Source organism: Pristiophorus japonicus, chromosome 1, assembly GCF_044704955.1.
Source record: "Pristiophorus japonicus isolate sPriJap1 chromosome 1, sPriJap1.hap1, whole genome shotgun sequence".
NCBI classification, from domain to species: Eukaryota; Metazoa; Chordata; class Chondrichthyes; family Pristiophoridae; genus Pristiophorus; species Pristiophorus japonicus.
In genome coordinates, this window is record NC_091977.1 from 515,488,779 (window position 1) to 515,503,263 (window position 14,485).

Consider the following 14,485-nt stretch of genomic DNA (forward strand, 5'->3'; position numbering starts at 1 on the left):
TGCAAAGGATATCCATTCCTTCCATCGTTGCCTTTTTCTGCTTCTTCTGGAGTTTTTTTCTCCCAATTATATTGGTTTGTGGCCACTGAATAGTTTAAGTTCTCCGACCCCCCAGCCTCAAATTGGTTCACAAATGCCTGGAGACAGTGAAAAACTGTGGCAAGCAGTTCCACAGCAGATAGATGTGCCACCTCTGTGCCTTCAAAGTTGACAAATGAAGCTATCTTTGGACAGTCATCGCAGAGAGAAAATTTCACTTCAACATGCATCATTTCCCATGTAAAACTGTCAAGCAGCAGAAAGAAGGAAGTATTGATTCTCTCTCCTGGATATATCTCCATCATTCGAGCTGTTTCAGCATTGCTCTCGTTTTCAACCTTATGAACAGTTCATCATCAAACAGATGCTTACTGCTCTCTTCTAAATTAATCTTTTGGGCTCCTATGCAACGAGCTTGATGGATTGAACTGTCAAAAAATATGCAAGCAGATCTCTGAATAGTGTGTTTGTTTGGTCCAATAGCAGGTAGGCAACTAGTTGTTCTGGCTGCAGAAATGTAATAACAATAGTAAAGGCTTCAATGTACTTAGTGAGAAGGGTGGGTAGACATCTGTCATAAGGCAGTTGATAATGAGGCCACAGTCTATTGAATCTGATCTCCCTCTGTGTATCTGAGCTTGAAGCAGCGTTGGGCTTCTGGGTAGTGCTTCAGTTGGTGACGAACCATATTGTCTCGTGACGCAAAATAAATGGACGCTTTATATCATTCGTTTGCAAGAGATTTCACAAATAGTGACAAATTCTAAAAGCTCATCCATTTGCTTCATCAATTTATCAAAGCAGTGTCATTCTTTGATAGCCATTTCACAAATTCCACAGGTACTTTGTCCACTCTCTCAAGTATAGCACACCAGAACGCAAGGGGTCCAATAAAACCAATGGTTCTGTTTCCGTGCTGAACTGCTCTCATTGTTGAGGATAATATAATGGTCCGTGCTTTTATGCTCACAGCAACTATTTTTCTAAAATTACTAATACTCTAGAGAGAGGAATTTAACCCTCTTTATTGTTTTTACTTCATATATACAGAAAGAAAGTTTTGCATTTATATAGCGCCTTTCACAACTACCGGACATCCCAAAGCACTTCACAGCCAATGAACTGCTTTTTCTAAAGTGTAGTCACTGCTGTAATTTAGGAAACACAGCAGCCAATTTGCGCACTGCAAGGTCCCACAAACAGCAATGCGATTATGACCAGATAGGCTGTTTTAGATATTGATTGAGGGATAAATATTGGCTAGGACAGTGGGCATAACTCCCCTGCTCTTCTTTGAAATAGTGCCATGGGATCTTTTACCTGAGAGAGCACAGACAGGGCCTCGATTTAACAGCTCATCTGAAAGATGACACCTCTAACAGTGCAGTACTCCCTCAGCACTGCACTGGAATGTCAGCCTCGATTTTTGTGCTCAAGTTTCTGGAGAAGGACTTGAACCCACAACCTTCTGACTCAGAGGTGAAAGAGTGCTACCCACTGAGCCGTAGCTGGCGCTCCTATCAAGGTCTTAGTAAACTATAATAGTGAATTTTAATCTATTATAATATAGACATTGAATGTGTTACATCAACTGTTGACTAGCATTGAAGAAACTTGTCATGATCACGCCAGAAATCATTTAGTGAACATTGGCCTGAAATGAAGGTACTATTGAACAAGCTTATTTTCAAGGCGTATGTCTAATCCGAATGAAGTGGACTGCCAGCTGGCGTTCACCGTGACTGTCACTGTCAGCAAAAACTTGACACAAATTAATCAAACTGAACCCTCAGGATTCAAATGACAGCTATAAGCCACTCACGGTTCGCTCTCACAGTTCATGGAGCCACCCAACCCATCAGTGAGGCAATTGCCTTACAGTGGCAACCGATTGATCATCACCTTCGTCTTAATATTCACGGATTGGCACCATTTGGCACAGCACTAAACATTGACTTCCCAATTGTACTCAGCTTATAGTTCAAGACACAGTCCAGCCCTCCCTGCATTCACCAACTTCTTCTTTTTCGAGGCAGTCCCTCGTATCATAATACATAGAACATAAGAACATACGAACATAAGAATTAGGAACAGGAGTAGGCCATCTAGCCCCTCGAGCCTGCTCCGCCATTCAAAAAGATCATGGCTGATCTGGCCGTAGACTCAGCTCCACTTACCCGCCCGCTCCCCGTAACCCTTAATTCCCTTATTGGTTAAAAATCTATCTATCTGTGATTTGAATACATTCAATGAGCTAGCCTCAACTGCTTCCTTGGGCAGAGAATTCCACAGATTCACAACCCTCTGGGAGAAGAAATTCCTTCTCAACTCGGTTTTAAATTGGCTTCCCCGTATTTTGAGGCTGTGCCCCCTAGTTCTAGTCTTCCCGACCAGTGGAAACAACCTCTCTGCCTCTATCTTGTCTATCCCTTTCATTATTTTAAATGTTTCTATAAGATCACCCCTCATCCTTCTGAACTCCAACGAGTAAAGACCCAGTCTACTCAATCTATCATCATAAGGTAACCCCCTCATCTCCGGAATCAGCCTAGTGAATCGTCTCTGTACCCCTTCCAAGGCTAGTATATCCTTCCTTAAGTAAGTCGCCTTCCTGATTACCTGCTGCACCTGCAAACTAACTTTTTGGGATTCATGCACAAGGACCCCCAGGTCCTTCTGCACTGCAGCATGTTGTAATTTCTCCCTGTTCAAATAATATTCCCTTTTACTGTTTTTTTTTCCAAGGTGGATGACCTCACATTTTCCGACATTGTATTTCATCTGCCAAACCTTAGCCCATTCGCTTAACCTATCCAAATCTCTTTGCAGCCTCTCTGTGTCCTCTACACAACCCGCTTTCCCACTAATCTTTGTGTCATCTGCAAATTTTGTTACACTACACTCTGTCCCCTCTTCCAGATCATCTATGTATATTGTAAACAGTTGTGGTACCAGCACCGATCCCTGTGGCACACCACTAACCACCTATTTCCAACCCGAAAAGGACCCATTTATCCCGACTCTCTGCTTTCTGTTAGCCAGCCAATTCTCAATCCATGCTAATACATTTCCTCTGACTCCTTTATCTTCTGCAGTAACCTTTTGTGTGGCACCATATCGAATGCCTTTTGGAAATCTAAATACACCACATCCATCGGTACACCTCTATCCACCATGTTCGTTATATCCTCAAAGAATTCCAGTAAATTAGTTAAACATGATTTCCCCTTCATGAATCCATGTTGCGTCTGCTTGATTGCACTATTCCTATCTAGATGTCCCGCTATTTCTTCCTTAATGATAGCTTCAAGCATTTTCCCCACTACAGATGTTAAACTAATCGGCCTGTAGTTACCTGCCTTTTGTCTGCCCCCTTTTTTAAACAGAGGCGTTACATTAGCTGCTTTCCAATCCACTGGTACCTCCTCAGAGTCCAGAGAATTTTGGTAGATTATAATGAATGCATCTGCTATAACCTCCGCCATCTCTTTTAATACCCTGGGATGCATTTCATCAGGACCAGGGGACTTGTCTACCTTGCTTCAATACCAAAAAGGGATGAGTTCACAGGTGTTTCAATGAGGGACCTGATAGTCCAGGTCCCGAACTACATGTTGAAGGGTGGAAGATGCCTGTGTGTGGATTTTTTTAAGGTGGGGTGGCCGTTGCACACCAGCCACCACATGGGCTTGACAGAGCTTGGTCTTGGTCCAGTGGCAAGGATTAACCAAGATGACTGGAGACCAACTCTGCTGCACGGACCTAGTGCACACATATTGCAGTGTGGGCTGGACCGTGCTGCCTCAGGGCCCTTGCCTCCGCTGAGTACTGTGTCCGGTTCTGGTCACCACATTCAGGAAAGATGTGATTGCACTGGAAAGGGTGCAGAGGAGATTTACAAGAACGTTGCCTGGGCTTGTTGTATACACCTGCATTACAACAATGTTCAACATCTAAAACAGACTAACTGGTCATTATCGCATTGCTGTTTGTGGGAGCTTGCAAATTGGTGCCGCATTTCCTACATTACAGCAGTGACTACAATGAAGTACTTTTTAAAAAAGTACTTAATTGATTGTAAAGCGCTTTGTGATGCTCGATGGTTGTGAAAGGCGCTATATAAATGCAAGTCTTTTTTACAGGTTTTCACATGAGTGGGCAATTATTGGGGCTGGAAGGTCGCTTACCTAGTTTTGGTGAGCTGTTGACGGCCACACACCAATGCTCCCCCTAAGGTGCATGGCCACACAGTCACGCACCAATCGCGAGGACCCACGCGGGCCACTCACCAGCCCTTGCCGCTGGAAGAGATACCGTGCAGCAAATTTAAAGGGACCACGCATGTTGGTGAAAGCAAAATGTTAAATTGATAAATTTGAAGCAGACCAACTCAGAGTGTTGATCATCACTCTCACTTCTACCGTCCCAATAATTTATAAATATAAATTCAATAAGCGAGATACTATCTCAAATACATAAAATGTAGTGTAAAATCTACAATTACTAAATGAATGATGTTGTGTATGGAGAAAGAGTCAGACTGAACACTGTGAGCTCAAAGTAAAGTGTGACCACAGTCTTTTATTGCAGGTCTCCAGAGTGCCTCTCCAACTTGTGAAGACTCCTTACATTCCTGTGCTCCCAAGGGATTATGTGATCCCTTGAACTCCAGGGGATAAGCGCTCTGGTGGCTGTACAGAGTAAATACAAGTCCACATATATAACAACATTGCATCCTCCCCGCAAAGTCAATAGTGTAACTATTTACAATGTGAGTCGATCTGGGACCCTTCTTGCCCTGGTTGATCGTCTCGGTGTGAAAGCTGGTGTTGTGAATCATTTGTTGGGCCCTCGCTGGGCTGCTGTGCAGCTGGCCTTGCTGGGCTGCCTGGTGTGCTGGGCCCTGCAGGGCTGCTGTGGATGATGGGTTCTGCTTCGTGGTCAACCGTGGTACCGGTTGCCACTGGTGTGTATGTTGGGGGATCTAAAAAGGTAGGGTCCAAGGTGGGTTGCTCAAGATAGTCTGTGAATCTGAGTTTGATTTGGCCCAAGTGTTTTCGGTGAATGAGTCCATTTGAAAGTTTGACCCGAAACGCCCTGCTCCCCTCTTTGGCCACGACAGTGCCGGGAAGCTACTTGGGACCTTGTCCATAATTTAATACAAATACAGGATCATTGATTTCAATCTCGCGTGACATATTTGCGCTATCATGGTATGCACTTTGTTGAAGCCGCCTGCTCTCTACCGATTCATGTGGATCAGTGTGAACTAATGAGAGCCTTGTCTTAAGAGCTCTTTTCATGAGCACTTCAGCAGGTGGGATCCCAGTGAGTGAGTGGGGTCTCGTGCGGTAGCTAAGCAGGACTCGGGATAGGCGAGTCTGCAGTGAGCCTTCAGTTACCCTCTTCAAGCCTTGCTTGATGGTTTGCACTGCTCTCTCTGTCTGACCATTGGACGCTGGTTTAAACGGGGCAGATGTGACATGTTTGATCCCGTTACAGGTCATGAATTCTTTGAACTCAGCACTGGTAAAACATGGCCCATTGTCGCTCACCAGGACATCGGGTAAGCTGTGTGTGGCAAACATGGCCCACAGGCTTTCAGTGGTGGCAGCAGACGTGCTAGCCAACATTATCTCACATTCAATCACTTGGAGTACGCGTCTACAATCACAAGGAACATTTTACCCAAGAACGGGCCTGCATAGTCGACGTGTACCCTAGACCACGGTTTGGAGGGCCAAGACCATAAACTTAGCGGCGCCTCCCTGGATGCATTGCTTAACTGCGAGCATGTATTACATCTGTAAACACAGGACTCTAAGTCCGCATCGATACCGGGCCATCAAACGTGGGATCTGGCTATCGCTTTCATCATTACAATGTCTGGGTGGGTACTGTAGAGACCATTGATGAAGGTGTCTCTGCCCTTTTTGCTCCACAGAAGGCAGTCTGCCTGCATAGGCATTTCATCTTTGCACCGCTGGAACGGCTTTATCTCTTGCTACATTTCCACTGGGACACTGGACCAGCTCCTGTGAAGCACACAGCTTTTGACTAGAGATAATAAGGGGTCCTGTCTTGTCCAGGTTTTGGTCTGCCGGTCAGTGACGGGTGATTGCTCACTCTCAAATGCTTCCATAACCATGGCTAGATCTGCGGGCTGCGCCATTTCCACCCTTGTGGTGGGCAATGGCAGCCCACTGAGAGCATCAGTGCAGTTTTCTGTGCCTGGCCTGTAGCGGATAGCGTAGTTGTCTGCGGACAACATGAGCGCCCATCTCTGGATGTGGGCCGATGCATTTGTATTTATCCCTTTACTCTCGGAAAACAGGGATATAAGTGGCTTATGGTCAGTTTCCAATTCGAATTTTAGCCCAAACAGGTATTGATGCATTTTCTTTACCCCATAGACACACGCTAACGCTTCTTTTTCAATCATGCTGTAGGCTCTCTCAGCCTTAGACAGACTCCTGGATGCATAAGCAACCGGTTGCAGTTTCCTGAAATCATTAGCTTGTTGCAATACACACCCGACGCCATATGACGACGCATCACATGCTAGTACCAAACGCTTACATGGATCATACAACACAAGCAATTTGTTTGAGCATAACAATTTTCTCGCTTTTACAAAGGCATTTTCTTGGCTTTTGCCCCAAACCCATTCGCCCCCTTTTTGTAATAAGACATGCAGTGGTTCTAGCAGTGTGCTGAGACCCGGTAAGAAGTTACCAAAGTAGTTCAAGAGTCCCAGAAACGACCGTTATGTTCTGTGGCCTTGGTGCATTCTTGATTGCCTCTGTCTTCGCGTTGGTGGGCCTGATGCCGTCCGCCGCAATCCTCCTTTCCAAGAACTCCACTTCAGGCGCCACGAAAACGCACTTCGAGGATTTTAACCTGAGCTCCACGCGGTTGAGGCGACTAAGAACCTCCTCCAGGTTCTGCAGTGTTCGACCTGTGACCAAGATGTCATCCTGGAAGACCACGTTGTGCGGGACCGACTTCAATAAACTTTCCATGTTTCTCTGGAATATCGCCGCCGCTGAACGGATTCAAAATGGGCATCTGTTATAAACAAAGAGACCTTTGTTCGTGTTGATGAGGTGAGGGCCTTTGATGATTCCTCCAGTTCCTGAGTCATGTAGGCTGAAGTCAGATCCAGCTTCGTGAACGTCTTTCCTCTCGCCAGCATTGCAAAGAGGTTGTCGGCCTTTGGGAGTGGGTATTGATCCTGCAGGGAGAAACAATTGATCGTTACTTTGTGGTCGGCACAGATTCTGACAGTGCCGTCTCCCTTGAGGACTGGGACAATAGGACTGGCCCACTCGCTGAACTCGATTGGTGAAATGATGCCCTCTCTTTACAGCCGGTCTAGCTCAATCTCTACCCTTTTTCTCATCATGTACGGTACTGCTCTCGCCTTGTGATGGATGGGTCACGCCCCTGGAATTAGGTGGATCTGCACTTTTGCTCCTTGGAATTTCCCGATGCCTGGTTCAAATAGCAAAGGAAATTTGTTTAAGACCTGGGCACACGAAGTGTCGTCAGCGGGCGATAGCACTCGGAGGTCATCCCAGTTCCAGCGTATCTTTCCCAGCCAGCTCCTGCCGAGCAGCGTGGGATCATCGCCCAGTACCACCCAGAGTGGTAGCTTGTGCACCGCTCCATCGTAGGAGACCTTTACGGTAGCACTGCTGATTACAGGAATCAGTTATTTTGTGTAAGTTCGTAGTTTCGTGTGAACCGGAGTTAAGACTGGCCTTGAGGCCTTGTTGTACCACATCCTTTCAAAAGTCTTTTTGCCCATGATGGACTGGCTTGCGCCCGTGTCCAGCTCCATTGACACCAGGAGTCCATTTAGTTCTACATTCAGCATTATCGGGGGACAATTCATGGTGAATGTATGCACCACATGTACCTCTGCCTCACATATCTGAGGCTCTGGTTCGTCGTGATCCACTGTGGATCTGTCCTCCTCTGCAACGTGGTGGTTTGCAGGTTTCACAGGCTTTTGCAGCTTGCCTGCACACTCGTTGGAGGTGTCCCATTGTTCCACAGCCCTTGCAAACGTACTCTTTGAATCAGCATGAATGGAAATGATGATCACCCCTACAGCGCCAACAAGGTGTTAATGGCCTTGCATTCATCACCCTTGATGGTGGACTCTGAGTCATCTGCGGACATGCAGTTGCAGGCATATGTGACCTGTACTGTACGTTACGATTCAAAAAATACATCACTTTGTTCACAGTACTTGTAACAGCACTTGTGTGCTGAGAGATTTGCTTCATATTGTCATGAGTGGCAATGAACGCCTGGGCTATCGCTATGGCCTTATTCAAGGTTGGGATTTCTACAGTCAAAAGTTTGCGAAATATGGTTTCGTGGCCAATGCCAAGTACGAAAAAGTCTCTGAGCATGTGCTCCAAATGTCCTTCAAATTCGCAATGTCCTCAAGGTGTCTTAGCTCGGCGACATAACTCGCCACTTCCTGGCCTTCAGACCTTTTTGTAGGTGTAGAACCGGTACCTCACCATCAGAATGCTTTCCTTCGGGTTCAAATGCTCTCGGACCAGTGTGCCCAAATTGTCGTACAATTTCTCCGTGGGTTTCGCTGGAGTGAGCAGATTCTTCATGAGGCCACATGTTGGTGCCCCACAGACGCTGAGGAGGATCGCCCTTCGTTTGGCAGCGCTCTCTTCCCCATCTAGCTCGTTGGCCACGAAGTATTGGTCGAGTTATTCCACAAAAATTTCCCAATCATCTCCCACCGAAAATTTCTCCAGGATGCCCACTGTTCTCTGCATCTTCAGGTTCGCTATCTGTATCTCGTTGCCAGTTATGTTATACTGAATGTCTACGTGGCTGATTGGCAGAGGAGCTCGAGTCCATGGGTCCTCCAACACGAGAGGTGTTCTCGTTTTAGTGTGCTGCCTACAGGAGCCCAAGGCTTCGCATGGCCTGAACTACAATCGCGTCCCATTAACTGGAGCCCCTGTTCTCCGGGATCCACTCCCGTGCCCAAGACGGCGACGTGGAACCCCCAGTGTAGTCGTACTCTGGGTATCAGGAGAGGAAAAACGCAGCATTGGTCTCTTTCTTTGGTAAAAGAGTCATCGAGATGAGCAGCCATGACTCGACTCAGACTAATGTGCAGCTCGAGCTCTGGCTCGCTTCTATTTCTGTCCCGTTCAGCGAGCCGGATAGAATGAACTGGCGGGCCAATACAGACCGATACAGTGGCCACCACTGGGCTAGAAGCTGCCCCGTTCTTTACTGAGAAAACTCCCAGAAATGGCAGGGACCTGACATAACTTGGTCTGTGCCAGAGTTACGCCGGGAGACTGGCAGTACCCCCATGCAATTCAGACAACACCTTTCACCTAATTGCAGCAATAAACAAAAATAGCATTTTATAACTCACTGGAAATTCCTTCAGTGATGAGCTGAGACTAAAATCTCGTTGCAAGTTTTAAACCAAAGTAAACAAACTTCCAATCGATTGGATTGTGTTAATTCTGAGTCATGCTGCCAATGGCGTTATTTTGTATATTTAAAGTATTTATGTTCTCGTGCATTTATCTGGAATGTTTGCACCGATTTATGGAAACTAAACCCACAAACCGTGAGTAACTCACCTTTCACGTTCATGAAGCAGAAACTGAGGGTTCGGGTGTGATAATGACACAGTGATGGAGCAAATGGCGGATTCGATTTGCCCACCTTTGTTTTTGGTTCTGACTCCACTGCTGCCTCAGAGACAATGACCTGCCCCCTGACATTATGTGGGGCAGAGCTCAGGCTAAGCGTCAGGTGCTGCGGACGTTCGGCCTCGAAGCCAGGCCTTGGTGGACCGGATTGACTCCATTGGCGGGCTGGATATGGTCTGCAGGCTGTATTTTGCCCACCACTGTATTATCAGCCTTAAGGGGCCAAATTAGAAATAAGATCTCATTGAAACATATAAAGTTGTCAGAGGGCTTGACGGGGTAGGTGCTGAGAGGTTGTTTCACCTGCCTGGAGAGTCTAGAACTAGGGGGAATAGACTCAGGATAAAGGGTCTGACATTTAGGACTGAGATGAGGTGGAATTCCTTAATTGAGAAGGTTGTGAATTTTGGAATTCTCTACCCCAGAGGACTGTAGATGCTCAGCCGTTTAGCATATTCAAAAAAGAGATCTGATAGATTTTTGGACTCTAAGGGAATCAAGGGATGTGGGGATAGGGCAGAAAGTGGAGTTGAGGTCGAAGATCAGCCATGATCTTATTGCATGGCGGAGCAGACTTGAGGGGCCATAATTATTATGTCCTTATGTTCTTATGCATCCGTTGTTTCCAAAGAACACCACCATCACAGAGGTGAGTCAGTACACCAACAGCATGAAGCAGTATCAAGGGCAATATTGCTCTATCAACCAGGGGTTCAGAGAATTATTGATTGCACCATGTTGCTATTCAGCAATGCCATTGGATGTGGTTTTCAATTCCTTAATGTGCATGTTACAATTTTGGGTCTGCCATAGATACCTTTTTGGGCCCATTGGTGTCAGTCACTCTCATAAGCAATCCGAGCATCCTAGTTTTATGGAAATCGGCTCATGAGGGATTTTAACCATCGGGCGGCCAACTGGTGTAACGGGTGGGTCATCCGCCTGATACCTGCGGCAGGAGGTCTAATCGATTTGGAGGACCAAGCCTCATTAATACACATCTGGATAAAGGCTAATTTCAGTGAGTTGAAAAGGGATCCACCTCAGGTGGATTGGAATCAAAGGTCAGCAGATAAAACAGTAAATGAGCATTGGGAGGTATTCAAAGAGTAAATGGTTCGTGTACACAAAAGACACATTCCTGCGAGGGGGAAAGGAAAGGCAGCCAAAGCTGGAGCTCCCTGCATGATTAAAGGGCTAGAACTTCATTATAGTCAATGAGCAGTGTTTAGACTAAGAATAGTTAAATAGCGCCAATTGAAAGTCGTCTAGGCTGCACGCAAAATTTGTCCTCACTCCTCATTAAAATGATTGCAGTCATGATTCTAGTCCAAAAGCTCAAGCTCATTGGTGTTACACTGAAAAGGTGGTCCAATACTGGGGGTGGTCTAAACACAAGTAATGATTCTCACAGGCCTTTTTCACTACTTAAAGGGGAGGTTCACCTCTTTCTCAGCATTGTTGGGTGTGCAGCTGCCTCAACAGGACAAGGAGAAGGAGCACTTACTTACAAATCCTGATGGTAGATCTCCGCCCCAGGGAGAGAGCCCGGAGGTTTTCCGAGGAGCTTTGAGGCATTGGTTTTACCGGTGGAGAGAAGGCGGGTGGTCCTGGATTCCCCAACTAGCAAGGAACCCTCAGCCTAAGCCTGCCAGACTATGTGGTGGGAGGTGGCACACCATGTCATGGGCAGCACTGTGCCTCCCAGGACCCGAACACAGTGCAGCTCACACGGGTGGTCAGGGTGAGTGAAGGCTTCAACAAATGCTACATACCACCATCAGCTCAGTGCTGGGACCCCAACTATTTACAATATACATTAATGATTTGGATGAGGGAATTGAATGTAATATCTCCAAGTTTACTGATGACACTAAGCTGGGTGGCAGTGTGAGCTGTGAGGAGGACGCTAAGAGACTGCACGGTGACTTGGACAGGTTAGGCGAGTGGGCAAATACATGGCAGATGCAGTATAATGTGGATAAATGTGAGGTTATCCACTTTGTTGGCAAAAACACGAAGGCAGAATATTATCTGAATGGTGACAGATTAGGAAAAGGGGAGAAGCAGCGAGACCTGGGTGTCATGGTACATCAGTCATTGAAAGTTGCCATGCAGGTTCAGCAGGCGGTGAAGAAGGCAAGTGGTATGTCGGCCTTCATAGCTAGGGGATTTGAGTACAGGAGCAGTGAGGTCTTACTGCAGTTTTACAGGGCCTTAGTGAGGCCTCGCCTGGAATATTGTGTTCAGTTTTGGTCTCCTAATCTGAGGAAGGACGTTCTTGCTATTGAGGGAGTGCAGTGAAGGTTCACCAGACTGATTCCTGGGATGGCAGGACTGACATATGCGGAGAGACTGGATCGACTGGGCCTGTATTCACTGGAGTTTAGAAGGATGAGAGGGGATCTCATAGAAACATATAGAATTCTGACGGGACTGGGCAGGTTAGATGCAGGAAGAATGTTCCCGATGTTGGGTAAGTCCAGAACCAGGGGACATAGTCTAAGGATAAGGGGTAAGCCATTTAGGACGAAGATGAGGAGAAACTTCTTCACTCAGTGAGTTGTTAACCTGTGGAATTCCCTACCGCAGAGAGTTGTTGATGCCAGTTCATTAGACATATTCAAGGGGGAATTAGATATAGCCCTGACGGCTAAAGGGATCAAGGGGTATGGAGAGAAAGCGGGAAAGGGGTACTGAGGTGAATGATCAGCCATGATCTTATTGAATGGTGGTGCAGGCACGAAGGGCCGAATGGCCTGCTCCTGCACCTATTTTCTATGTTTCTATATTTCTATATCTGTACCATAAGCTTCACACACTGCTTAATGTATCACACCCCCAGAACTCATCCACCAACAATCTCTACCTAGCAACACACACACACCCACATCTTGCACCTTGCACACAATGACAGCTATTCAACTATGGCAGGCACAAGGGTCATTAGTTATTAGAATTCATGTGACACCAGTCATCGACCACATCACATCACCAAGCATAGTTTGTGCCTGCGATGCGATCGATGCTGCAACATGATCAAGGACACACGCCACACACTCTGAAACACTACTGTCGCTGCTGAAGGCTCTCTGCCTCTATGTGTGGGCAATGATGGCCTTGCTGGCGTCCTGTGTTGTAATGACAATCCGTAATGCTGCCTCCGCAACAGTCGCAGAAAGCTTGTCGATACTCTCTGGGATCCGACCCAACGCAGCCGTGAGCTCACTGTGCATTCCTGTGCTCTTCCCTAGACATTTCCACCAGGTGCAGATCCATGTCTGCCTGTTCTTGAACAGACCTACTTTGCCAACTCAGCCTCCGGAGCGCTGGCCTGCGAGATTCGCCTCTCGCACCGCGTTGCTGTCGGCGACTGGGGCCAGGAGCAAACTCTGCAAAATTGTGCTCATCCCCAGATATGGGGTCTTGCATCGGGACAACTGGTGGGCTTGGCGGCTCAGCCATCTGAGCTTCCTCACCAGCCTCGTCATCGCCATGGCCAGATGTCGATGCCTCGCAGAAAGGCTTGTCGCGATTGTGGCTGTTCTTCCGCAAGCACAAAAAAATTTGTGGTTAACAGCAGGGGAGGGGGCAGGGTGACCGGAGGAAGGTGGCATTGCACATGTTCATTTGAAGGCCCGCCACCACTTAATTATATGTCTCAATGCAGTCTCTTCAGTCGCTCTATCCATTTACATGCCCTCACTACCTGAAGGGGGCACAGCATCGCCCCCGGCAACTGCCCGAGCCGACACCCCTTCCTTGACATCAGTCAATGGAAGAATTTGAGGCGGACCCTCACTCCTGGTGTGAGAGTGCTTCGACTGCAAAAACAGGAGGGGTTCAGAAAGGGTTAATCGCCTTTTGTATCACATACTGTATGCCTACCATACTTCAATAGGTGAGACTGTGTGGATGTTCTCATGACTTCACTTCAATCTGTTTGGATGTTGCATGGGCTTTGTGAGCGATTGTTAGGAGGTGAAAGGGTGGTAACATAGGGGGACTGCAGGTGATCTTTATGCCACCCATAACAGCAGTGGGAGTGTAATGCAAGGAAGGTTCTCAATGATTAGGGACCAAACGTGTATAAGCATCGTTCATTAAGAGGACTGGGTAAAGAAGTCACCCTTCATCTTTCTTCTGGATTGTGCAACCCACCCCATAGACTGGAAGACTTTGAGAGTGGCCATATGCATGAACGACTTCACATAGTCTCTGAGATTCATGTTGGAAGGATAGGAGGCATGCATAAGTGTGAATGGTACTCACCTTGATTTAACTGGTAAGGTTGTTGAACTTTTTTCTGCATTGTGTACCAGTTCTGGGAACAGTGTCTGTTGCTGAGACCTCCCGGGCAATTTCTTTCCATAATCGCTTGAATCTTATTTTCGGAAGGACGTGATTGCACTGGAGAGGGTGCAGAGGAGATTTACTGGGATGCTGCCTGGAATGGAGAATCTTAGTTATGAGGACAGATTGGATAGGCTGGGTTTGTTCTCATTGGAACAGAGGAGGTTGAGAAGAGACTTCATTGAGGTGTACAAAATATGAGGGGCCTGGACATAGTGGAGAGTAAGGGTCTATTCCCATTGGTGGAGGGGTCTATTATGAGGGGGCATAGTTGTAACATGGTTGGTGGAAGGTTTAGAGGGCATTTGAGGGGGGGCTTCTTTACACAGAGGGTTTGGGGATTTGGAACTCACTGCCTGGAAGAGTGGTGGATGCAGAAA

At 46.9% G+C, this 14,485-nt stretch overlaps 1 protein-coding gene across 1 annotated transcript in view; it reads left to right on the plus strand.

Annotated features, from left to right (window-relative positions):
- LOC139271477 (protein THEMIS3-like) overlaps positions 1–14,485 on the plus strand; it is a 129,439-nt gene that overhangs the window by 16,067 nt on the left and 98,887 nt on the right.